General features: G+C 42.0%; 1 protein-coding gene across 1 annotated transcript in view; it reads left to right on the forward strand.

Moving 5' to 3' along the window:
• TNFAIP8 (TNF alpha induced protein 8) overlaps window positions 1–27,596 on the forward strand; it is an 89,778-nt gene that overhangs the window by 48,335 nt on the left and 13,847 nt on the right. The window lies entirely within an intron of this gene.

Raw genomic sequence — 27,596 nt, forward strand, 5'->3', positions numbered from 1 at the left:
TCTCTCTCTTGACACATCAGTGTCTGGTAATACCTCAGCTTCATTGCCTGCAAGAAGTAGCTCTGAATTAAGTATCTCCCCCTCTTCTGTGATGAAGCTATAGCCTCTGTGCAATGTCCTTACTATACTAATTCCCCTGGAGTCTGGGGAATCCACTTACTTTCTTGCAGGCTTCCTATTTCTGATATAGAATTTCAAGTGGGTTTGTGACTTTGGCTCTTTGCTCTTCAGATTTCCTCTTAGACTTCCAGTTTCTAGTATTGTTCCAGAGAGCAATAAGCCATATCATAAAATAAACGTTGGCAGATAAGGATTTTTATTATAAAGCACCTCCGGGAACACCCAACTGATTATATGTCTTTGTTAGCCGAACACGTCGATCCTGCCTGTCAGAGAAAAATAGTTTAAAATAACTAAAGTCTAGAGTACTCTATATCCGTGTTTCTCAGTATTTATCTGTTGAGGCTCTCATGTTCAGTTGAGTTGTTCTTGCTGTCCGGTTCATCACTCCCTAATTCTTCACATAAAGGTCTCTCCTAGTCTGAATAAAAACTTTGCAATCAGTGTATGAGTTCTGTTGTTATTTGTATTGTTGTAGCACCTGGAAGCCCCAATCATGGACCAGGACTCCATTGTGGTAGGTGTACACAGGGCAAAAGCCTGGTCCCAGCTCCAAAGTGCTTACAATCTAACACAATAGATTGGAGAGTACAAGGAAACAATGAACCAAAAAAGGGGGAAAACAAAGCCTTTAGATTGGATTTTCAATAACTGGAGGAGAACTGTTGTTAACCTCTGGCAATAGCCATTGCAGATTTTGGTGCATATCCTTGAAAAGAAGGGGCAGGTAGCTTTGGTCTGCAGTATGTCCCCACAGTTAACTTTGACTACAATGCTTCCCTCCCCATGCCACATGCTTTTACACACAGTTATTTATACACAGTTTCCAAGCCATTTCATTTCCTGGCAGTAAGCAAGCTCGTGTGGTGGTGTGCTATTAGATGCTGAAAATATGGATCTTCTTTCTCCCTAATTACCAGGATCAAGACCTATTGCCTTTTATAGAGGCAGTGTTTCTTTTTCTTGCTTCTGTACAAGCTGCTGCTATGAGATGATGGCCTGAGTTTCAGAGGCAATTTTGGGGTCATAGAAAGATGGTGGCAGATGCTTGCAGTTAAGAGTAGTACAACAGCAGCATCTGAATGGGATCATGTAGACACGGATGCTTGGACTGAGTAGTGGCTGCTGCATGTGACCATTACACAGTGTGCGGCTTCTGGCCCAGGATCACAGGCACACACTGGTGGGACCATGTTGTTCTGCAAACATGGGAGGACCAGCAGTGGGCCCAGAACTTTCTCTTGAAGAAAGGCACATTCATGGAGCTGTGAGAGAATCTAGACCAGGTACTTGAGTGGCAGAGCACCCAGATGACAGACCCAATAACAGTCCATAAGCGTGTTATGCTTGCCCTGTGGAAACTGGCAAGCCCAGATTGCTACAAACTTGTTGGCAATCAGCTTGAGGTTGGAAAATCTATAGCTGGCACAGTGGTCATTGAGGTCTGCAAAGCAATTAATGCTGTGCTGTCCCCCAGGCTTGTCAGAATTGCAGTTTTAATTAATGAGCTTCCTGAACTGTGCAGGTGTGATTGATAGGATGCATATACCCATCCTATGCCAGCAACCAAATATATTAACAGGAAAGGATACTACTCCATTGTTATGCAGGCCCTTGTGGATCACCTTGGCATATTTATTTACACCTAAATCAGATTAACAGGAAAGGTGCACGATGCCAGGGTATTTCATAAGTCTGGCCTGTTTTAAGCATGGGCAAGCTTGTACATTGCCCGCAGCAATACACAGCCATCAATGGAGTGTTCATACCAACTGTGATTTTTAGGCGAGCCAGTGTTCCCTCTGCTAATGTGGTTGATGAAACCTTATCTTGATGTGCATCAACATGACAATAGGCAATTTTACTAAATGCTAGCAAGTTGCAGGATGGTGATAGAATGTCCCTTTGGCCTAATAAAGGTGAGGTGGTGCTACTTGCAAACTCATATTGGTTATAGTGTCTTTAATATCATACATGTGATTGAACCATGTGATATGTTTCACAATATATGTTATCTTATGGGAGAGTACTTTGGGTTCGACTGGGTTGCTGACAATTTTGAATCAGTGTGTACTTACAGATGACCAACATATGAATCTTACTGCTACATGGTCTGCTACAGCCAAAGCCATAAGAGATGCCATTTGCACTTGTGTATTTGAGCTGTACAGTGAGTACACTGTGTGTTAATGGGATTGCATAGAACATTTGGAGTGTTGTGTATGGTGCATTGAGGCTGTTGCCTTGTATTCAAATGTAGAGCTTAGGCAAGCATTAACAATTCCTTTTAATTCAACTGTATTGAAATTTATTGATGCTAAAAGAGTAAGCATATAAGCTGCTGTAACTTGTTGAAAGTATGTGCAAGCATAAGACACACACAGTTCATAAACAATACAAATCATTAGTTTATCCATCTCTTTCTGGCACATTGGATTAAGTATAGAGTGAAGCTGTTACTGCTGATGCTATAGTGATCGATGCTTAATTGACTGGCTCCACCAGGAATTGTTCTATGTTCTATTTTGATAATAGTAATGTGAATTTGACTCCATGGGGCTCCTGATTCCTGGGGTTTCACCCCCATGATGCATGGCCTTGAGTAGTCTATGAAACACGTTCCTGTGAAATTCCAAGTCTCACTTCCTTATTTCACAGTCATGGCAGAGATACTCTACAGCAGGTTCTTCTCCAGCTCTAACTTTTCTGATAGTCTGGAACATTCCTTATAAATCTCTATTATCAAGCCGTCCCTGCTCCTGTCACGTTGCCCTCAAATTCAGGATTCTTTTACTGACACTGACAGGTCTCCTAGTTGCCAGGGCATCCCTTGACAAGTCTATACCTTTGCACTTGTTCCTGACAGGCAAAGGAATAAATGTTGGTGAGTGACCTTGAATTCATGTAATTCTATTCTGTCTATGCAGCAGCAAGTAAAAGGAACAATTTTTATCTCAAAAGAATTCTATTCCCTTTGTATTTTCATTCTGCCATCAAACATCTCTGAGAACTTTTCTAAAGGAGCTATCCCAAGAGAAGAAATGGTGCGTTAATTTTACCTTCCAATGACCCAAAACGTTTTTTGAGGGGAAGGGAGAGCTGTCTGGAGCCATTTACTGGAAGACATAGCAGCTGTGGTGATTATATTGCACACTTTTCAGGCTGCTGCCACCTTACAAGATGATGTGCTGCTTCAGATACCAGAATGGAAGAAGACCAATTAATTATTCCAGGCTGAGTCGCCAAGGAAATCTTTCTGTGACTTGTGAGAGAGCAGCTGATAAGTTCCTGGATAGGAATTGCAAATTACAATGGCAGCAGAGGGAGGCTTACATTACCAAGGAATCTTGGAGACCACCTGGAATTTCTAATGAGTGAAAAATTATATTTTATTACTCCTTCGGGACGGATCAAAATCAGATCAGTAATAAACCAGTTTCTGCACTAGTAGCAGGGTATTTTAATGTGCAGCTGGTTTGGGATGGCAGTGATTGGCTTTAAACATAGCTTAAGTTCGACTTACATTTTGGCTGGGATATGGCCACAAACCTTTTAGATCTTTATATGAATAATTTTTTTCATTTTATTAAAAAAAATAAAAATAAAAACACTACTGCGTTCAACTGCTGTAAGATGAATGCAGGGACAGGGAGATAGATGAACTTGATGGCCCTGCATGCACCCTCAGCTGAAGCCAAAGCTAGAATAGACTAAGAACCCACTCATTATTTTGTAATATCCTTCATTATAACAAAGATGTTCCCCATCATCTTATTGGTCTGAGATATCAAGTACTCCTCACCCAGCTTCTGTCTATTCAATGGGTCCTACTCTCTCTTATTGTTGGCTGTCCAGGACGCTGGGTGGGTCTTGTCTTCCCAGACATCCAAGTTCGAACCTTCACTCATTTCAATTCCATGGATGAGTCCATGCTGAAATGGGGCTCATTGCTCTTGTGGATGCTCAGGATGCAGTCCAGTTCATGGTAAAATTGACTGTTGGGCAGCACCGGAGTTCTTACTCTTATCCCTGACTTTCTGGTAGCTCACCTTGAGACACTATATCTTTATTTTGCATTGATGTCAAGCCCGTTCAATCCTGTGGTTGGCCTTTGTACAATTCAGAGTGCTTCTTTGCACTGCTGAAGTCATAGGTTTTGCTCATTTTGGCTCAAAGCTGCACTGAAATTCTCAGGTGTTTGTTCATATGACCACATAGGTGCACGCTGAAACACAGGCATCTTGGGGCCATAGTTGTTTCAAACACAGGAGATGACCAAGCTTAGAGAAATTCCAAACAGTGTGTGATTGTGGATCTTGAGCAGAGAACTGTGAAGGGAGACCGCTTAGAGAAATTCCAAACAGTGTGTGATTGTGGATCTTGAGCAGAGAACTGTGAAGGGAGACCACTTTTAACCAGGGGGTAGATGACAAGTTAGTACATAGGAATGGGATTATGGGTGGCGCTGGCTGCACGTTTTCACTGCATTAACCTTGTGGTAGCAACACACATCAGAAGCTACTTCACAAGCTGACCTATAGCTCAGAATATAGTGCCTGTTATACCATGTGGCACTGAAAGCCAATAGTGGGTGTGTGAACACATACTATGTTAAGGGGGGGGAAACAGGGTTGAGGTTAGCATGCAGTGAAGACCAGGGACTATGACTGTAGACTTTTACGCATCTGTCAGTCTTGGTGTGTTGCTTTAACCCTGCTTATCCTCTGGTACAGTCTGTTTGTCGAGCAAACCTTGATAAGCTGAAAACAGCTTGTTGGTTTATGTTTGTTAGGACTGATAGTGTAGATTGCAACTTGTTCCAAGGTTGTTCCTAATAGATAATGTGCTGTAAAAACGGAAGTTATGTAAAAAAATCATCCTTTTTCTGGTAAGATGATTCTAGTCATAGTCTGCACTTGAAACACTAATATTCCTGACAACAGGCAAACCTGAGCAGTGTCTGGATTATCTTGGTAAACTTTCAAACATAAATTTTCCATTCAAAGATAATAAAAGCAAATAGAAATCAGGGTAGAATTTGACAGGAGCAGGAGCAGATGGGTTACTGTGTCCAGAGGCTTTCTGGCTGCAGACCCATTTAAACCATTCTAATACAATTGCACAACTAGTCAAAATTCCTTTTTGATAGCATAAAAAATTGACACTCAAAACAGCAAAACTGCCTAAAGGCTGAACAAAAGCTGGTATTTTTTTCATTGCACTCATGTCTGTAGGACAAAGCAGCAGTCATCTTTTGCAACAACAACAAAAAAATACAGTAACAGTTACATGTGTTCCTCTACCACAGGGTTAGGAAGAAAAATTAAAATAGCTTCTAGGACTGTAAAATGATTTCAAAAAAAGTAATCGTGATTTAAAAGATCATGATTAATTGCAGTTTTAATCACCCTGTTAAACAATAACAGAATATTGTTTGTTTAAATATTTTTGATTTTTTTCCTACATTTTCAAATATATTGATTTCAATTACAACACAGAATAGAAGCTCACTTTATATTTTTATTAAAAATATTTGCGCTGCAAAAAAGACGAAAGAAATAGTCTTTTTCAATTCACCTCATACAAGTATCGTAGTGCAATCTCTTTACATTTGTAAGTTGCACTTTCACAATAGAATTATTACTTTTTTATATAACTGCACTCAAAAACAAAACAATGTAAGACTTTAGAGCCTACAAGTCCACTCAATCCTACTTCTTGTTCAGACAATCACTAAGACAAACAAGTTTGTTTACATTTATGGGAGATAATGCTGCCCACTTCTTATTTACAATGTGAGCAGAGAGTGAGATCAGGCATTTGCATGGCATAGTTGTAACCGGGTTGCAAGTTACTTACGTGCCAGATATGCTAAACATTTGTATGCCCCTTCATGGTTTGACCACCATTCCAGAAGACATGCTGTAGTGTTAGTTTTGGATTATTATGTTTTAGTATAGACGGAATTTTGGGAGACAAGGTGGCATGTGAGTGGCAGGAGAGTTTGCTCTGTTTCTTGGGGTCTGATAAGAGTCCCTTTCTGAGGCAGAATTGCTCCCTGGGAACTGAGCCTTGGTGTTGAGCTGCGATTCTGAAAAGAATGGATTGCCTGTATGCTGTTTGACCATCTCCTGTCAGGATTGGTATATGTATAAATAAAGCAAGTTATACTTAGAGTATTACCCAGACTCTGTCACAGATTTCTCCTCCACTGGGAAGCTGACGTGCAAAGCCCTGTACATTTACAACTACTCAGCAGAGGGGTGACACTAGTCAAAAGAAGGGGGCCTGGGCGGCGCTTGAATCGCCAGCTGGGAGAAGCTAGCCCCCTAATCCCACCCCTTCTGCCCCACCTCTTCTTCCCTCCCCCCCCCCCCAGAGTTCCCCCACCACAACCGCCGGCCCCCGCCTCAGGCTAGTGCCCCCAGCCCTGGAGCGCTGGGAGGGAGGGCAGACGGCGCATTGCCAGCCCCAGCCCGAGGCCTACTTGGGGCTATGGCACAGGGACAGGGGAACTGGCAGGAGGGGATCTGGGGGTGAAGTGTGGGCAGGGCCACGCCTGGCTGTTTGGGGAGGCACAGCCTCCCCCAGCCTATGATACCTGCCACCCATGGAAAGGGGATACTACATTTATTTCCTTACCTCTTTTGTAAGTTAATTCCTCCATTCCCCTACTAACTCTTTGTTGCTTTTCTGAACTGCTTCCAGTTAATGAAAATCTTTCTGGAAATATGGTGCCCAGAATTGAATGTAATAATCTAAGAACATAAATGCACGCTGGCTGCTTTGAGTAAGGTAAGGTACCTGAGAAAAATCTGAGGTCCGTCATAGAAAATCTAGGGCAAACGAGTGCATACATAACAGAAAAAGTTTATGAAGCAAGACATGTGAGTGAGAGAAACCGCAGAATCGGTGTCCTACATAGAACAAAGTGGGAAATATTATCATAGAATATCAGGGTTGGAAGGGACTTCAGGAGGTCATCTAGTCCAACCCCCTGCTCAAAGCAAGACCAATCCCCAATTATTATCTAAGGTTTTATTTTAAAAATAAAAAAAAATCTCACCTTGCTTATGGAGATTTGGTAAGATTTCGGTTAGTGGGAAGTAAAAGTACGTCTAGCTACACCTATGCCACTGGAGTTTCTTACATGGTAGCTGTTAGTTCACAAATATACATGTTTACTTAGGAGGCTTTTGTTTTCTGGTCCAAGTCAATTAACTGCACGAGCAAATTTCAGCAGGTGGCGAGCTGTTCATTAGTAACATGTAAAAATGGGGCTAACTTATCTGTTTAGCTACTTATATGGTTATTATCAAGGTAGTATCTGAGTGCCTGAGGTATTTAAATAGAAATATTAATATACAACCTCTCTTTCTTCCTTCCCATTCTGTAGGAGAAACGGGTGTGGGTGTGAGAAACAGAGAAAGAAAGAGAACTAAATTAAAATAAGTTTTGTATTTAGTTTTGAAAGTAGATAGGGTTGACCACAGAACTATCTCTTGTGGGAGTAAGCCTTGTAATCTAGGTCCAGACAGAAATAAGCATTTTTAGAGGTAAGCATGTTTCTACAACATACAATCAAAAGGATTACTCTAGTCTTCTGTTAACAGCCACAGTAAGACAAAGGCCTGGTCCACGCTACCCCCCCACTTCGGACTAAGGTACGCAAATTCAGCTACGTTAATAACGTAGCTGAATTCGAAGTACCTTAGTCCGAACTTACCGCGGGTCCAGATGTGGCAGGAAGGCTCCCCCGTCGATGCCGCGTACTCCTCTCGCTGAGCTGGAGTACCGGCGTCGACGGCGAGCACTTCCGGGATCGATCCGGGATCGATTTATCGCGTCTAGACAAGACGCGATAAATCGATCCCAGAACATCGATTGCCTGCCGTCGGACCCGGAGGTAAGTGTAGACGTACCCAAACACTCAGCCCTGAAGGCAGCAGCACAGTTGACTAAGGGCGAGTCTACAGTGGCAATGCTAAAGCGCTGCTGCAGCAGCGCTTTAACATGCCTTGTGTGGTTTTGGCACACAAGGCCTCTCCCAGTGCTCTTAAGAGCTCTCCCAGTGCTCTTAAAAAAAAACCAAAACAAAGAAACAAACAAAAAAAACCACACCTCAACAAGGGGCGCAGTTCCCAGCGCTGGGGCACTGTCTACACTGGTGCTTTACAGTGCTGAAACTTGCTGCATTCAGGGGTGTGTTTTTTTTCACACCCCTGAGCGAGAAAGTTGCAGCGCTGTAAATTGCCAGTGTAGACAAGCCCTTAGGGTGGGGAGACGCATTGCCCAGTGATTATATCTATCTGATTTAAGGAGCATAATCAAACAAAGGTGGCCTGAAAGTTTTTTTTGTTTTGTTTTGTTTTTGTTTTTTGTTTTTTTTTAATTGGGGTTGTGCCCTATTTTTGCTGAGAATATACTTATAAAGCCTGAAAGTTTCCTCCACTACCTCCTCCCCAGAAAAAGTTTTGGGCTTTTGTTTTCGGTGGGTTGTTTTTGTTTTTGTTTTTGTTTTGTTTTCCATTTTAGATGTTCTGTTCCTACTGAACAGTTAGTTGCCACCTCTTGCAAGCTTTCTTCTATTACCCCTCCCATAGCAGAGCTGCTTCTCCTTTGTAAGCCATTGATCAATTGCCAACCAATTGGGTATCTAGACATTAAGCTTCAGCATCATCTTGGCTGAATTCATTGCTCTTCTCTTGGTGGGCTTGATTTCCATTCATTTGAGCTATATGGAGGGGAAGGGGGTTAGACACTAGAGTGTCTAATGAGGAAATACTTATGTAAACAGAGGAGTCTTAAACTGTGCTCTAAGAGGCAAAATCTGAGTAAAACCTGATTTTTTTGCAGTAAAGATTTCTGCAGCTGTGTATCTTTCACCAAAAATGGCTCATCCGTAGCTTGGGTAAACTTGGACTCTTGGGTCCCAACGGCTGTTGTTTCCAGCATTCTTGGAATGGTGTGGAGTGGATGTGTCCCTTTAGGCCAGGGGTGGGCAAACTTTTTGGCCTGAGGGCCGCATCGGGTTTTGGAAATTGTATGGCGGGCCGGTTAGGGGAGGGTGACGTAGCCCGGTCCCTCTCCAATCTGCCCCCCTCCCACTTCTCGCCCCCTGACGGCCCACCCCCGGGACCCCTGCCCCATCCACCACCCCCCGCTCCCTGTCCCCTGCCCCCCCGGACCTCTGCCCTCATTCAACCCCCCTGTTTCCCGCCCTCTGACTGCCCCAACTCCTATCCATCCCCGCCACCCCCTGATCACCACCCCGAACTCCCCTGCCCTCTATCCAACCCCCCCGCTCCCTGCCCCCATACCGCGCTGCTTGGAGCACCGGTGGCTGGCAGCGCTACAGCCACCCATCACGCAGCACAGAGCACCGGGTCAGGCCGGGCTCTGCAGCGGTGCTGCCCCAGGAGCTCTCAGCCCCACCACCCAGAGCATTGCGCCGGCGGCGGGGCGAGCTGAGGCTGTGGGGGAAGGGGAACAGCAGGGGAGGGGCCGGGGGCTAGCCTCCCGGGCCAGGAGCTCAGGGGCCGGGCAGGAGGGTCCCACGGGCCGGATGTGGCCTGCAGGCCGTAGTTTGCCCACCTCTGCTTTAGGCCATCATCAACCATTGAATGTTTTTACTCGATGGAGAAACATTATACTATACAGAGGACAACTGTCTACTCTGCACCCCAGCTGTCCTCCAGCTTCATAACATATTGAGTGATTTTGTTATCAGAGTCTATTAAATGCTGTATAATCCTAAGGGTTATGCCACATAGTTTAGGTCTAAGTCTCCTAAGGGAATTCTCTCCTGCCCCTGAGAGGAAAACCAATCCAGTAGCCTTTTTTAAAGGTGATATTACAGGGTTTTTGAAGTCATGCATTTGAGGGAGTTACTCACTGACTTTCAAGATGATCTGTTTTATAAAAATTGATTGTTTTTTCTTCCCGAGGGAAGGATGTGAATCTACAGTGCACCAGCTTTCTATGCACTAATTTGCCATCTGGACACTGGTATAGCTCAGTGAAGGGCCTGAAGTACAGCTTGACATACTACACTTTTCAAGTAGTAGTGCATCAAGCCACATTCTGAGACTTTCACTGCACGGTAGCAGTGTCCACATGGAAAGTTAGTGCACAGCAAGCTATTGCACTGTAGATTCACAGCCTGGCTTGCTGCACAGTAACTTAGTTTAGTCCGAAAAGCAACTGTAAAAATGATTTTGTAGTTCTGCTACTTTGAATCTTAATCATTCCATATCAGACTTATTCGGTTGGTAGTTAAAACTACCGGACTTGTTTATCAACCTGGGATCTGAAAGTCAAGCTGGGCTCTTTCTGACTCTCACATCATCACCAGTGACTGTCGGCAAGCCCAGTGTTGCCTTGGTTTTATCTGTGCAATTGCATTGTCCAAAAATTGCCCTATTCTGTTCTATATAGGTTCTTTACACCACACTCTGTAGTGCCTTCCACTTCCTGAAGAAGAACTCTATGTAAGCTCAAAAGCTTGTCTTTTTCACCAACAGACGGTGGTCCAATAAAAGATATCTGCCTTTCAGTAGTGCATGAAGCAAAACTGTCATGTGTTGTTTCTTCTCTCATCCTCTCCTGGTGGGAGGAGCATGTGCAGTGGAGTGTCTTGGCTTGGTAAGGTTTTAGGGTTTTTTACGTATACATGTTTGTTAGAGAAAGCCAGGTCAAAGAAATGCAACTTGCACTCGGAGCCAAAGGTGGTGAGGTGTGTGACAGTCCTCAGTTCTTGGGGAGTTCATTCCATAGTCTTAGACAGGCCCAAGAAGGTTCTGTGTTCCACACAGGTGAACTTTCTCTTTATTGTAGAGCTTCATTGTGCCAGGGGAATGAAGTTGTTATAGTTGTTGACCACAGGCTTCATCCTAGAGCTTTAGCTGGTCTTTTTTAGATATCCTGAACCCAGGCCATGAAGCACCTTGAAGATAAAGACCAAGTCCTTGAACTTGATTCAGAATTCTATGGGAAACCTATAGAGAGAGTGGAGGGCAGGTTTGATGTGCTTGTGGTTGCCTGTGCTAGTTGGAGTTTCCTAAGCACTGACTGCAGCTTGAAAGATACTTTATTTAGCCAGACTCCAGTGATCTGAGCACTTATTGTTTATAGCACCTTTTATCCAAAGACCTCCGAAGCACTTTACGTGTGTATGTAAAGCCTCTCAACACCTCTGGGAGGTATGAATTCTGCTCACCCACAAATTGTCTGTGTCTGAGCTGGGAATGCAAACCTGGATTCTGAGCTCTAGATGTTGCCTCTGCTTTTATACTTGGGTCATAACATTTCCACTAGGTATTGTTCTTTAGCCTATGCACTGTACTAAACATACATCAAAGAAACTAATAGAAAAATGTTCCTTTACTCTACAGAGAAGTTTAAATGGAGTCTGGCAGCAATAAATATAGAGTCCTCCCATTAATTACCTTCATTGCTTTTGAACCTTCACTATATGCTCTGGTCACAACATCTACTGTATTTATTTGGGCATAAGCTTTCGTGGGCTAAAACTCACTTAATCGTATGCATGAAGTGGAAAATACAGTAGGAAGATGTATATACACAGAGAACATGAAAAAATGGGTGTTGCCATACCAATTCTAACGAGATGAATCAATTAAGGTGGGCTATTATCAGCAGGAGGGAAAAAAAACACTTTTGTAGTGATAATCAGGATGGCCCATTTCAAACAGTTGACAAGAAAGTGTAAGTAACAGTAGGGGGAAAATTAGCATGGGGAAATAGTTTTTACTTTGTGTAACTATTTCTGCATGTTAATTTCCCCCCTACTGTTACTCATACCTTCTTGTCAACTGTTTGAAATGGGACATCCTGATTATCACTACAAAAGTGTTTTTTTTCCCTCCTGCTGAGAATAGCCCTCCTTAATTGATTAGTCTCGTTAGAATTGGTATGGCAACACCCATTTTTTTCATGTTCTGTGTGTGTGTGTGTGTGTGTGTGTGTGTGTGTGTCTATATATATATATATATATATATATATATATATATATATATATATATATATATATATATATATATATATATATATATATATATCTTCCTACAGTATTTTCCACTGCATGCATCTGATGAAGTGGGTTTTAGCCCACGAAAGCTTATGCCCAAATAAATTTTAGTCTCTAAGGGTACGTCTATACTACCCGCCAGATTGGCAGGTAGTGTTCGATGTATCGGGGATCGATTTATTGCGTCTCGTCTAGACGTGATAAATCGATCCCCGAATCGATGCCTGTACTCTACCGCAGCAGGAGGAGTAAGCGGAGTCGACGGGGGAGGCGCAGCGGTCGACTTGCCTCCGTGAGGACAGCCAGGTAAGTCGAACTAAGATACTTCGACTTCAGCTACGCTGGTAGCTGAAGTTGCGTATCTTAGTTTGAACCCCCACCCCTTGTGTAGCCCAGGCCTAAGGTGCCACTCCTTGTGTACTCCTCGTTCTTTTTGCTGATACAGACTAACGCGGCTACCACTCTGAAACAACTACAGTACTGTGTATGAGCAGTCTGGGGATATTGTAAAAGATGTACATTATTACATTCTATTGCTATGCTGCAGAAAATTTTGTGAGTGAGCCTTTAAAAGTTATATGTGGATGTACAACATATGGGGGGCATGTAGTACAAAGAATAATGGAAATAATAATAGGAAACAAACTCCCCCATGAAAAATCACAGCTGAATTGCTTCTTTGAGGATCTATAGTACCACATTTTCAACATGGAGGAGTGAAAAAAGTAAAATAATCTGTTCTGAAACTTTAGCTTAAACAAACAAGTAAAGCTGCCATTTTTCCTCCTTGAAGTACTTTAAATCTTACCGTCTTCCAGTGTTAACCAGTCCAATTTCAGATATCTCAGGTAGTGGTGAAAAGTGCAATTTAGGTTTAAAAAAATATTTTCATTTGGAGCTTGTAGCAAGTTGCCTGAGGCCCCTTCTGCTTGTCAATCACTGTCATAAAATGTTCAAGTTACCACTCAGTGCTGCTTTTGACTTAATGATTTTCACCTCACTTCTGCTCTCTCATACACATTACGCATGCTGTAACAAGTAAAACTCCACCCTTTCGGAAGACTGAAAGACATGAGGGGTGGGGTGGGGGATGGATGGAGTAAAATGCATAAACTGCAACTAACTGCTGGGAAATGAGTTTCTGCAAGGTGCTGCTTTCCAGACAGTTGCTTGTGTGCAGTTCAGAAAGGGGCGGAATCCTTTGCACATAGCTGAGTGCTGATTTGTTGAATTCACAGAATTTTTCCCCTCATAATCCCACCCACCCTTTTTGTGAGAAGTTGACTTGCTGCTTCTCAAAGAGCACGTCAGCTGTAATCTGGCCTCCAGTGGGTTACACTGACACCATGAGCTCAGAAGCTGATGAATCCAAGGAAGGTATGATTTTAACTTTTTCAAAGGCCTTCATTTAAAAATATAGTGCAGTTAGTGTCTTCTTCAGGGCTGCTTTTGGCAGCCACAACAGAAAATGAATAAGCGTTTTGCTCATTTTAGCATTGAACCATTCATAAGGGAGGGGAAAAATACTTTGGCAGAATCATCTAAAGACTGCTTTTTAGATTTTACTGGAATCAAAACAACCACAGTCTTGATTCCAAAGATGTCTGCTTATTTATGCAAGGGTGATCTAAGAGTACACAAAGTACTGGTAAATGAAAGAAGCAATATATAGTAAAAGGTTTTTGAAATTGGAAATGCTATATATTTGTTATAAAAGAGGAAGCTGTGTAGGGGAGAAGTGAAAGATCATTAATTTGGGAATGAGCTTGCTGCTGCTGACTTCCTTTCCAGTATAAGTGCATACTTTTTTGGTGGGTGTGTGTGTTAAACTGAGAGGAGTGTGCCTGGAACTAATGTTGCCAAAGCAAAGGGTTTCATTTACTCCTTGTAGCATGAACGTGTGGAAGAGCTGGAAACATTTCAACAAAAACACAATTATTCTCCCATGTTGATTTTTAGGGGGGTTTGTTTTGTGCAAGTTGCAGAGGAGGGTGGTGGAGAGGGGGAGTAATTTCCTGAAACTCAGTATGTATACAAAAGAGCATTTGTACAGAAGGGAGAAAAAGTCAAGACTGGGATAAAAAACTGGCTTTCTCTGAAAAGAATTTGATTTCATGATCTTCATAAGTAGTCTCTGTGGAGACTCCAAACTGAAAGAGCGAAACAGTTTGACTCTCACAAACCTGGTTAGCAACAAGGAAACCCAAGTGTTTCCCATTTGGTAACAAAACAATCAGAAAGCTCTTCAGAATATTTCAGAAGGCTCCCCATCCCACCTTTCTCTATCCCACGCCACCACTTGAATGTTAAAATTACTGTAGGCCTAGACTTACTCTTTACATGATGTGAAAGTCAAGGATGGTTAGCTGAACTTCAGAAAAATAGGACTGGATCGAATGAAATTTAATGATACAGATGACAACATAATCTATGTATTTAATGACTATGCATGATCTTTGGCATTCTTGTAGTACTCAGAAATTACACATACGCTCTCCCTCCCTTTCTCCCCAAATGAACAAATACCCTAAAAAGCACACACTTTTTTTGCCAATACAATATTCAAGATGTTATTGTAGAATTGAAATACTTTCCTGTAGCAACTGTTGTGGGGGAAAAAAAGAGAGAATGTACATTCCTATGGCAACATGCACATTCCACCCCATTTGTACAGTAGGAGAGCAAGTAGCATGCACGCCATGGCATGAAATGTTCTCTGATTTACACACAGGAAACGTCAGACAGTTTGTAAAGTGCACTTTATTTCAAAAGTAAATTCATTTTTTTAAAGCAAAGCTCTTATATCCTTCTGTCTGATTTAGATTCTTAAAATTCTCTGGGAAGATGACTTTGGTTTTTATACAGATTGTTTAATTTCTCTTGACATAATGTGAGGTGCCAAGGTCTTCATGGTGACAAAGATAAGGGGTTGGTTTCTGAAGAGAAGAGATTACTTTGAATCAGTTGCTTTAATAAAACACTGGATTTTGTTTTGCTTTGACCTGAATAAGTGTTCAATGGAAAACCGAAGCAGTGACAAACTGTAGAAAGAGCAGGTGTGAGTATCAGTATGCAGAGATTATTTTTTTTAAATTTATCGATCACTGAAAACTCCACAAATAAATTAGTTTTATATTGCTGATAGTATTGTACAGAAATGATTTGTGCTGCATGAGATTTTTGTGTGTGTAATGTCTTGTGTCTTGAGATGAGAATACAGTAACACTGCTTTTAGTTGTCATGACCTACAAATAAGGGTAAGGGAGAAAATGACTAGATAAAGGCTAGATTCAGTCAACAAAATTATAAATTGAGTGAGTCTGCAGCTATGTTAGACCGCCATATCTGATCCAATTTAACATTGCCAGGTAGCTCCTTGGCCCCAGGCACCACACTGAAGGCATGTCTATGCTGTAGTGCAAGGTGTGACTGTGGCATGTGTAGACTTATCCAAGCTAGCATTGATCTAGGTAGTTTGAATAACAATAGTCGTGAAGCTGCTGCAGCATAGGCTGCACAACCCCACCCAGGACCCTGGATATGTACAGGAGGGGCTAGCCCACGCTGCTCCAGCTTCACTGCTGCTGTTCAAGCTAGCTAGATCAAAGCTGCAGTCAACAGTCACACTTCGGATTGCAGTGTAGACTTACCCTAACACTGAAAACATAATCAAAACTCCAAAGGTGCAGAATCATAGAACTGGAAGGCAAGACTAAGTATTATTTAGACCATCCCTTACTGGTGTTTGTCTAACCTGTTCTTAAAAATCTACAATGACTGAGATTCCACAGTCTCCCTAGGGAATTTATTCCCGTACTTAATTACCCTGACAGTTAGTAAGTTTTTGCTAATGTCCAACCTAAATCTCCCTTGCTCCCATTGCTTCTTATCCTATCCTCAGAGGTTAGAGAACAAATTTTCACCCTCCTTCTTGTAACAGCCTTTTATGTACTTCAAAACTGTTGTCATGTCCCATCCCAGTCTTCTCTTTTCCAAACTAAACAAACCAGTTTTTTTTTTTTTTCAATCTTCCCTCATAAATCATGTTTTCTAGACATTTTAGTCATTTTTGTTGCCCTTCTCTGGACTTTCTCCAATTTGTCCACATCTTTCTTGAAATGTGGCGCCCAGAACTGGACATATTACTCCACTTGAGGCCTAATCCGGGGTGGCCAAACTTACTGGCCCTCCGAGCTGCATACAACAATCTTCAGAAGTTTGAGAGCCGGAGCACAGCAGCTGGGGTTTGGGGCTTCAGCCCCACTCCTGCTGAAGTCCCGAGACCCTCCTCCCCACTTGACAGAAGCTTGTACCCCACCACTTCACTGCAAGGTAGAGGTCCTGAGCTCTACCCCTCCCCTCCCCCCCCCACAGTCTGGTAGACAGAGAATGGGGGACATACGGGACATGCGAACCACAGTCTGACAACCATCAATGCGGAGTAGAGTGGAAGAATTACTTCTCATGTCTTGCTTACAACACTCATCCTAATACATTCCCAAATGTTTGCATTTTTTGCAACTGTGTTACACTGTTGACTCATATTTAGCTTGTGATCCACTATGACTCCCAGATCCTTTTCCACAGTACTCCTACCTAGCTAGGCAGTCATTTCCCATTTTGTATGTGTGCAACTGATTGTTCCTTCCTAAGTGGAATTCTTTGCATTTGTCCTTATTGAATTTCATCCTATTTATTTCAGACCATTTCTCCAGTTTGTCCAGATCATTTTGAATTTTAATCCTTATCCTCCAAAGCACTTGCAACTCCTCCCAGCTTGGTATCGTCCGCAAACTTTATAAGTATACTCTCTATGCCATTATCTAAAATCATTGATGATGATATTGAACAGAACAGGACCCCACTTGATATGCCCTTCCAGCTTGACTGTGAATCACTGATGATTACTCTCTGGGAATGGTTTTCAACCTGTTATGCACCCACCTAAAAGAAGTTCCATCTAAGTCAGTGGTTCTCAACCAGGGGTACGCCTACCCTGGGGGTACGCAGACGTCTTCCAGGGGATGCATCAACTCATCTCGATATTTGCCTAGTTTTACAACATGCTATGTAAAAAGCACTAGCTAAGTCAGTATAAACTAAAATTTCATACAGACGATGACTTGTTTATACTGCTCTATATACTATACGCTGAAATGTAAGTACAGTATTTCTATTCCAATTGATTTATTTTATAATTGTATGGTAAAAATGAGAAAGTAAGCAATTTTTCAGTAATAGTGTGCTATGACACTTTTTTGTATTTTTATGTCTAATTTTGTAAGCAAGTAGTTTTTAAGTGAGGTGTAACTTGGGGTACACAAGACAAATCAGACTCCTGAAAGGGGTACAGCAGTCTAGAAAGGTTGAGAGCCACTGATCTAGGTTGTATTTCCCTAGTTTGTTTGTAACAAGGTCATGACAAACAGTATTAAAGCCTTACTAAAGTCAAGATATACCACATCTACTACTTCCCCCTATCCACAAGCCTTGTTACCCGTAAAAAACAAAAAAGCTATTAAGTTGGTTTGACATGATTTGTTCTTGAGAAAACCATGCTGTTTCTTATCACCTTATCTTCTAGGTGTTTACAAATTAATTGCTTAATAATGTATTTATGTATCAGTGTATTTATGGCAGAATTCAAGCATTTGGATTCTGTTGGATAGCTGACCAAGTAAATTCCTGTTTTATTAAAAACAGTGAAAATGCTTTCTGTGTAAGCTTGACAAATTCAAACTGGAAATAAGATGCCGTTTTTTAACAGTCTGGTAAATTAATCATTAATTCTGGGTAGCAAAAATTAATCTAACAAATACATTATTGTCTTTGGGCATGAGTTTGATCTAATTTGTGCCCATGTCAATCAGGAGTAAGAGAGAGACCCCCTCCTTCTTGTATATTGTACTAGTTCTAGAGTAAATTGAGGATTTGGGTTATGCAGTAACTCTTGTGTGGCTTTGCAGCTTCTGTCCTTGATCACTGTTTACTACATGGTCCAGAGGAGAATTATTAAAGGGAAACAGTGAACTTTCTGTTCAATTATGCCAAAACATGCTGTGTTGTTAATGTTGCTAAGTAACAGTTCAACAAATACCTGTATATTGATCTTTAAGCCAAGGTGTCATTACGTTCTGGTCTATACTAACATTGGCCTTGGCTACACTGGCGCTGTACAGCGCTGCAACTTGCTGCGCTCAGGGGTGTGAAAACGCCCCCCCCCCCCGAGCGCAGCGCTGTAAAGTGCCAGTGTAATCAGTGCCTGCAGCGCTGCACGCTCGCTCGCAGTGCTGCAAGCTATTCCCCTAGGAGAGGTGGAGTACTTGTAGCGCTGCGAGGGAGCTCTCGCAGCGCTGGCGGCGTGACTACACTTGCGCTGTGAATTCTCAAGTGTAGCCAAGGCCATTGTTTCATACATTTTTCCATTAGTATATTTACCTTTTTAGAGTCTAACTCTGATATTTAAAAAACCCACAAACATCTATATATAGATACCTTTGTACAGGCCAAAACATGCAGCATGGTAAAATTAAGAAAAAAAAATCCTGTAATGTACTACTACTTCTGGTCTACTCGTGTCCTATTTTAGGCACACAGAGCAACAACAACAAAAAAAGCTGTAAGTGCTATAAAAATTGCACTGGTTTAGGTTCTGACTTTATTGCTTGCAGTGACCTGAGGCTAAATGCTTTTAGTGCAGTAAAATTAAAAAGGAGATAACACAGTATAAGTTGTCACAGTATAAATTATTTTTGCATATCTCTCTCCTAGGATAAAATATTAATATGTGTAAAACTTTAGAATACTGTAGCTGAGACATTCATTCTACAGGTTTTCTGTTGTGTATATTTACCAAATACATAATCTTGTTTTCTAATAGAACTTTCAACTCCAAACATAACATGAGAGAAACTCTGCTGCCCCTAAAGTACAATGGAATGATATTTGCTATGAAAGATTTTGAAATGCACCACATCATCCGCTGTTTAGTAGAATGCACAAGTAGCATCATTTAAAACCAGAGTATCTACTGTATCTTTATTACAGTCCGTTCTAAGTTCTGCAGTTCATCAGCTTGAAATCTGTGCATTCCTGAAAAACATTGAGAGCTTTGAGTAGCCATGCTAGCATTTTTTAAATGTAAATGAGATTATGGAGGAATGAACTCACATGTTTTATTCCTTTTAGGACTCAGGACAAGCAAAATTAGCTGCTCTATGTAGAGGTTGTGAGGCCCCATAGTACTCCCTATTTTGAGAGGTAAATACTCACCCCCTCTAGTGATTATGGATCATACTTTGACATTTTGCAACTACCTTTTTCCTAGTCAGGCAGATGAGCTCTTGTGAATAGTCAGGGAGTCCCCCAGCATCCCAATACTGGAGTGGAATGTTCTCTATTTGACCAATGTTATCAACTGGGAAAGCATTTTTAAGGAGCTGCTATTGGGCTCTCAAAGTTTGTTCAATCCCAAGCATCCAACACTAAGGACAATCTAGGGTGTATCTGCAGAAGATTCTTCCTGTTGCTACCTCCCATACTGGCCTTTGTGATGGAACCCTTTACTGCTGGACTCTTCATGAAAGTGAGGAAGGACATTCATAGTATACAAGTGATGGAGGTAGAAGCTTCCTTAGTATTTGAGCTATTAGGTATAGAGCTGAATGAAGGACAATAATTCTGTTTCCCAGCAACTTTTAAGGTTTCAAAATTTGTTTTCATTCTTCATTTGAATGAAAACAAAACCCTTCTAATATTTTAGCAAAAATGGAATTGTGCCAAAATATCCATTTTTTTGGAATGACATGTGAGTATTTCAAGGCGATTGTGGATGCTGGTGTAGGTAACATGGTGATTAGGGCACAGGCCTGAGGAGTCAGAAGACCCAGGTTCCAGGCCTGGTCTACACTAGGGTGAGGGAATCGATCTAAGTTACGCAACTTTTGCTACGTGAATAACGTAGCTAAAGTCAACGTACTTAGATCTGCTTACCGCGGTGTCTTCACTGCTGTAAGTCGACGGCTGATGTTCTCCCGTCGACTCCGTTTAAGCTCCTCGTTCTGGTGGAGTACCAGAGTCGACAGGAGAGCGCTGTTTTTTCACACCCCTGAGTGAAGAAGGTTTCAGTGCTGTAAGTGGCAGTGTAGACAAGGCCTCAGACTCCTTGACTAAAGACTGGGTGTTGCACAGATAACTCTCCCTACTTCAGACTGCAGAGGAGAAGGATGATGACATGGTGTGGGTTTTATTACTTGGATATCACTTGCGTCATGCCATATATTTATATGGTTTTTACACAAACTGATAGCTGCAGTCCTGCCCTGAAGATGCTACAGTCCAAGCTACATAGGACACACTGAAGGCAAGAAGTGGGGCACTAGTTCAAGAAAGGGAAGGTTGTGGAAAGGGAGCTAGAAGATAGGAAAGAAGTGGGTATGAAGGAGATGGGAGCGGTCATTAATAAGGGGCTTTCGTAGGCCAATAAAAGAGGCCCAAGGGGAACATGATAGTAGTTGTAAAAGAGTGTGAAGGGAGGAAAGAGTACAGTAATGTGGAAGGTGCTCTGGGGAAGTTGAAGGAAATAAGATGAGAGATCTAGACAAGGCAAAATTATTACTGTCTTGAAGATGAGTTGAAGGAGCATAAATCTGATGTGGTAAAATGCCCGACATCAGTGAAGGGATTTGAGCGGAATGATGTGACTAGAGAACATGGCATGATTCAGGTCGTGGTACTAATTTAACTCCCATAGGCCTTTTTCATCTCCTTGAGATGATATTTTCTCCTGAGAATCAAGGCTAGAAAACCACACGAGGCTGGGAATTCACTTTCCCAAGTAGTTCTGTATCTCAGTCCAGAGAAGCAAAGAAAGAATGACTGTTTTTATTTATATTTGTCCTTATCTTGTCTTCTGCCCTGGGAGAACTTTTTCCATTAACACACTGGATGTCACAGAGCTAGTATATCTGATTTTCCAGGAGTTAGCTATTCTGGAAAGCAAAGGATAATGCTGTGTTGAATCAGAGATCTTAGCCATATACCATTCCTGTGAAATACTATTGAGCCATTTTCATCTACAGAGCTCTTTGCAAGCGCTAGTCTTCCTGCCACCCCTTATTTAGTTAGGTAAGATCCTTGTACAGTTGAAGTAAATGAAGCAGAGGTCAAATGAATTGTCTGAGGTCACAGAGAGAGCATTGCAAAGACTGGTGACTGTAGCCTTTGGTTTCACTAGGTTGACAGAATGATTAGAACTCTAATCAGCAACTAAGTTACAATTATTGGCGTAGATTTACCACTACATCAATTCAACTTTACATTAGTATAATTTCAGATTTGAATCAATTTACATTGTTGTAAATGTGGATTAACACAAGGTGAATCAGGCTCAATGATGGTAACTTGCACTAACTGATTCTCTTTTGAATAAAAGCGAAGAATCTTTTATGCCCAGTTTTCAAACTCCAAACAAGAATTAGTGTTCACCCACATGTACTTGAAAATGCTGGGGTGTATGTGTAAGGCATCTTATCATACATCTTTCAGTCTCATGCATCCTTTCTGCCTATACCATTCCATAGTCGTGTAATTTGTTGTGATTCTGAAATCATGTTTTGGGATTGACAATCAGGAGATAGATATAGGTATATCTCATAGAACTGGAAGGGACCTTGAAAGGTCATCGAGTCTGGTCCCCTGCCTTCACTAGCAGGACCAAGTACTGTCCCTGACTTTTTTTTGTGTGTGTGTGCCCCAGATCCCTAAATGGCCTCCTCAAGGATTGAACTCACAACCCTGGGTTTAGTAGGCCAATGCTCAAACCACTGAGTCAAGCAAACTGTCCATCTTCCTGCCACATCATCGTGTTGACACTTTTTACCTTTAGCCTGTATTATTTTTCACACTTTTAGTGTATACATATTGTTTTAAATCAAAATGCTTTTTAAACAACAAAAGAGGAACATTTGTATAATAAAAGTAGCTTTTTAACTTTGGATGCAAAGGATGTGCTTGCAGACACCTATATTTGTGTTCACAAATGGGCATTTTTGTGTCTACGGGCTCATTTGTGCACTCAAATGTGTGGTTTGGTGGGCACCAAAGGGGGGCATGCATGGCTTTTTGTGAGTTAATCCATTCTGCCCTGTTTTATGCACTACCCTACACCACTGAAGTCTGTGGGGAGCGCAGAATGCAAATCAGGACAGAAGATGACATATTGTGCCCATGTTTCACAATCTGCTCCTCAGGGTCCGACTTCAATCCATGCGGCAAAACAACTTATAATTCAGGTTGAAACCTTTTGGGCTTAGTCCTCCCCCAAAAAGAAGTGACAGAACTCTGTAATTAATTATGAGCAGGATCCAACCCCTTAACTCACTGCACTGTACCTAGGGTGACCAGACGTCCCGATTTTATCGGGACTGTCCCGATATTTGCTTGTTTGTCCCGCGTCCCGACTGATCTTCGATCGGGACACTGGACAAACAAGCAATTTTGCCCTCCGCTCCGGCTCACAGGCAGAGCCCGGAGGGGCTCTCGCCCCCTTCTTCCCCCATTGGATCCCCGCCCCCTCACTGCCCCCATTGGATCCCTCCCCAAATCCCTGCCCTGGCCCCGCCTCTTCCCCAACCACGCGGCATTCCTCCTCCCTCCCAGGCTTGCACACGGGCCATGGCCGGGGCCGGGAGTGCAGCGCAGAGGCTGCTCCAGCCCTGCAGCCCCCAGGGCAGTGCGGTGGGTCCGGGGGCAGCGCGGAGCAGGCAGGGGGTGGAGACACGCGTGGGAAGGACAAGCTCCTGCCGGGAGGGGCCGGGCTGGGCCTGGCTGCCTGGTTTGCCCCCTGCCTGGGTGGGTCCCCGAGATCCCCGCGGCAGGAGAGGGGCTGCCCAGGGCTGCGGGGGCGAGTGTCCCAGGCGGGGTGGAGCGGAGCAGCCTCTGCTGCGGGGCCAATGCGACAGACCCCGGGAGCGGCTGGGCCGGGAGCTGCAGGAGGGCCCGGAGCGCGGCTTGGCTGCACAGCTCGGAGCCCAGGCTGGGCCCGGGAGCGAGGGGATGGGGGAGCTGGGGGTGTATCGGGGGTTGGAGCCGAGAGTTGGGTGGAGACGGGGCTGTGCCACTGCTGCCGGGGGGGTGGGGGGGGCGCTCCAGCTTTTTTTTTTTGCTCCCCCCCACTCCCACCCCCACCCCGCATCCTGATATTTCATCTTTGTCATCTGGTCACCCTAACTGTACCCAGGTATTGCACCACATGTGAAACTATACATTGCTAACTGCTTGGATGTTGGCCCATGCATAGCAACATGAGCTATGGATGACACTACAGTATTTTGATTTATGTGAAGCTTTCCGTTTAGGGCAACACTTTATATCAGTGGCTTAGTTTTTCTTTATTCTTCTTACTACTATTTAGTTTTATTTACGGGATTGCTCACTGTGCCCTATGCCCTTTTTCAAACCCTCAAAGATGGTGTCGGCTCTCAGCCTGTTCACAATCTAAGCAGATAAAAGCAATGGCCTCATAAAATGCATGACTATTGTGTGAGGCCTGGATGGAGCAAAGTATGTAGAAGGTAAGACGGGAGCTAACAATCAGATAAGGTTATGATGCAAAGGCCTGTGTAAGTCTTTTAATCAGAGTGTCAATACTGTTTTGTCACATTCACTTATGTACTGTAGTGATGTTTGTCATTGTTTCTTTTCCACTGCTATAACCACAAAAAGCCCAGAACCTTTAAATCAATATAGTAATAAATAATTTTAAAAAGACATATTCCAAGTTTAATCTCAAATTTAATTTTTACCATCCACGTATACATTCTTTGAAAAAGAAGGTGATTACTGTAGTGAATGGCATGTCATGGATTATGGAAGTAAATAGATATAAAGTTCCATCCATTAAATGTAAGTTTATAGTTGTGTTGTAATATGAGAAAATTAAGTTGTTTTTGTATACGGCTCTTTATTAAGCGGCTTTCTTTCTTCTCTTAGCCTACATCAGTCACAGAGGGAGAAATGTGAAGTTTAAACTGTTATGAAATAGGTTATATTTAAGTCTAGATTCTTTTTCCAAGACACATTGTTCATTTGTTCATCTTTGCTGTTTTATGGACGACGGAACTGAGACTAATCGTTTCACAAAGCCAGTCATCTACAAAACTATAGTAGCAGTTGTTGCCATGTATGGCAGTATATGAAATTTCAGTGTTTGATATGACTGTTTTCCATTTGTAAAAATAGAAGGAAAGTTTTTACATCAACTCAAATGACATGTGTCAGAGTTGTATTTTAATCAAATCTTTTAATGCGGAAGATTTAGACCTATTTCTCTTTTACTTATGCAAATTGTTGGGCTTTTTTAAAGAGGGGACAGCTTTGGGGTTTCTATAACTTTCTGTGATGGAAACATTTTAACACTGTCTGTTGGATGGAGTAAACTGTGTGATGATAAATGATGCATATGTGACTGCTAGCAAGATGCCCGAGGTCCCAGTAGAATAAACATGAATTGTTGATTGGCAAACCGCTCTTAGGATCACAATCAATTAGACACAATATGATTTTGTATATTTGAGTAGTATCTCTTCTGCTAGACACTATTTTACGTAGGATAGCTCTCTGCCAGGTTTGTTTGTTTTTTTTGGGGGGTGGGGTGGGTTAATTTATATGGTTTGATTAGTCTACGGGGATATTTCTGATGTAGTGCTGTGCCTAGAAAGTGTAGAACCCCTGGTACAGTAAAGGAACTCAAAATTTGTCTTGAATGTAGGTTTAAACTAAAATTGTGTTACAACAAGCAATCAATATTATGAGCAGTCGCAAGACATAATTTATTGCACTTGTGGCATTTAGGCATTGATCAATCTGCTGTAATTTTGTTTACCACTTAATGAAATGTTATAGAGAAAGAGGATGGTAATACCTCATGGTGAAGGTAAGGCAAACTATTAATGCATAGGCACTGCAAAAATGTCATTTCACTAATTTAAGTTTTAGATCAATAGGGTTTTTTTTTGTTTGTTTTGTTTTTTTCATCAGGGGAGGATTTATCCTTCTCCAGTGTTCAAGTGTTTTCTTCCAAGTCACCTTTTCGCATCATAACCCCCAGGATCACAAGCTGCCGCAACCATCCTTGATTAAAGGCTGTATGGGACTCCCTTCATAGTTCATCAATACTGCTACATGCTTGCCATATGTATTACTATGGAACAATGCAAAGCACAAGGGCTAGACATTTGACCTCTGCAGTGCTCACCATCCATACCAGCCTATGTAATGAGAGTTAATCTCTCAGGCATCAGCACAAAGTACTTAACCATAGGGCAGGTCCAAATTTTAAATAGTAAACACATTTGCTAAGCTTACAATTTAAATAGGATATTTTAGTGCTATTACTATTCAATAAAGATTCTGTAATAATACTGCTTTTTGACTATAACAAAAAAGATATTCAACCACAATATCTAATTTCACAGAAGCATGAATCTGAAAATATTAAGAGCCTAATTTTCCTTTTACCTAAGTTTCTAACTTTTGTTAGATCTCTCATTTATGCTAGTGTAAATTAGGAGTAGCAAAATCAAACCCTAAGGAAGTAAAATATAATGTTAAAAAAACAACAGAGGAAATCACTAGTTTGACAGTCTTAACAGCCATTAGGACTGAGAAAATTCAACTTTGATTCTGAGTAGGTTAAAATGAAACACTTAAAACAGTGTTGTTTAAAAAATTACAATATTTAAAATGTTTTGGTCAATTAAACAGCTGTTTTGACCATTGGCTTTGAATCAAAGGGATAGGACAAGCCAAAGGAAAAGGTGAGCAGCAATGCAGAGGGTGAATGAGATGGGAGAGGTGGACTGTGCAGTAGGGTATGTTTTTGTATTGACAGATGGGAGTCAGGGAATTGAGGAGAGGAAATGGTTGCAGTCACTGAATAGATGATTTGGAATTTGAACTAATTTCTTGGCAGTTGCAATGCAGGGGACAAGACAGAACACACACTGAGCAAGGCATGGTGACTACAGCTTGAATGCTTTACGAAATAGGTATGGGGTTTTTTGAAGGAGGAGGAGAATGAAGGAAGTGAGGTTGGTACAGTAATAGAGAAACAAACTCTTGCAATTGTACAGTGTGACATGGAGGAAGTCACAGAACCAAGAAGGCAACTGAGGGAAAATAAAATTAGACATTTTCAAATTTGCCTTAAGATCAAATGTTCTGGTTAATTTAACAGCTGTTTTCTAGTCTCACAATCTTGTTGTCATTTGTTAACTCCTCTTTCCCGCTTTCCTTACATCCAGTTATTTGTCAGATCTTGCTGCAGCTATCTCTACATCATTTCCAAAATATCTCCCTTCTCCTTTCTGATTTCCAATTTACTAGTCCGTTCTTGTAATAGATTATTGCAGCCACCTTCTCTCTGTTGTGCCTCATGTCATCTTTGTCCCCACTATCTCCAGTCAGTTCAAATTTCAGCTGTCAGTTGATTTCTATTCTTGCCACATGGGGCTTGTATCTGATAGCCTTTGGCCTTTCCCTTGCCTCCAACTTATTTTCTGTATCAAGTGCAAGTTTCTCCTTCGCACTGCATGTCTCCATCTCTTTCCAAGACTCCTGAACTCTCTTGCTCCTCATGCTCTGCCCAACCTTGTCTCTTGTCACCGCCTTGACTCCTGTCCCCATACCTAGTTCCCTTTTGTGCATACGCCACAACTACCTTCCTATTAATATATAACAAGACCTCTCCTCCTTAAATATTCTTTAAATAACTCTGTTCGATCAAGCATTCTAGCTGTAATGGCCAAACTCCACTTGGAGTATGTTCTATCTTGTCCTGTCCTGTTTGCTTGTTTCTTATGCCCTTCGGTGACAGTGGTGACCTATTATAGTTTGGTATGCATTTATGAGGCTGCATAAATGATTACAGTATCTGGATCGCATTCTGTTTGTTCTACAGAAATGACTGATACACATTTTTATCTTACCAAACATCTTTGTAGTGTCAGTTTGGACTGTGGCATACTTGTGTGCTCCTGGCAAACGCAGATCTGCACATGCAGATATAGGTGCAGAGAAGCACCTGTCATTTGCCTACTTAGACCAATCCAACAGCTGAAATATATTGGATCTATATTTAATGTCACAGCACCTGTTGCTGCATTCCAAGAAAGGAGACAAATGGTGGCTAAGGAGTAAAATGCCAGACTACGTTCGTCACCCTATTCTGTGTGACTGGGTCAGCCTTCTTTGTTTTTCAAGTACACAGTATATTTTAGAATGTGGCTCTATAACAGCAACCCTACGTGTATAAAAAAGTATTACATCTGAACCGTTTTCTTCTTGTCAAGGCAGTGTAAATATGCAGTGTAAATATGCAGTGTAAATGGCTTCTAGTGGGAAGAGGGGGCAAGCCTTTAAAATAGCT

The sequence above is a fragment of the Emys orbicularis genome, chromosome 6 (assembly GCF_028017835.1).
Source record: "Emys orbicularis isolate rEmyOrb1 chromosome 6, rEmyOrb1.hap1, whole genome shotgun sequence".
In the NCBI taxonomy this organism is placed as follows: Eukaryota; Metazoa; Chordata; order Testudines; family Emydidae; genus Emys; species Emys orbicularis.